Here is a 476-nt window from a genome sequence, read left to right on the forward strand (position 1 = left end):
GTACCCCAGGGCTCTGTCATTAACCCGTGTGTGAGCACCCCACAACAGCAGCACTGAGGAGAAAAGCTTGGTTCGGATCTCCTCAGCCTCCCCTGCTCCAGCCCTCAGGATTCCTAACCAGCCTTGCTGTTCTAATCAAAACCCTAAAACAAAAGACCTAGGAAGACTAGGTAGGTCTTCATGGGTCTCATTCTTTTGTTCCTTTAAGATCTCATCCTCCCAAGTGTAATTGCAACCCAGCATCACCATGCCCAGCTCAGTTTCCCTTTATTCAGCATGAAACCCTGACTTCTCATTAAACTTTTTTTTTCTTTTTTGGTTTTTCAAGACAGGGTTTCTCTCATTAAACTCTTCAGAGGGGCTGGCTGTATGGCCCAGTTGGTAAAGGTGCTGGCTGCCAAGCCTGAGGACCTGAGTTGGATCCTCTGGAGCCTTCTGACCTCCACATGCATCTTTGCACACAGGCAAAAAAAAAA

This window comes from Mastomys coucha, unplaced genomic scaffold (assembly GCF_008632895.1).
Source record: "Mastomys coucha isolate ucsf_1 unplaced genomic scaffold, UCSF_Mcou_1 pScaffold21, whole genome shotgun sequence".
NCBI lineage: Eukaryota > Metazoa > Chordata > Mammalia > Rodentia > Muridae > Mastomys > Mastomys coucha.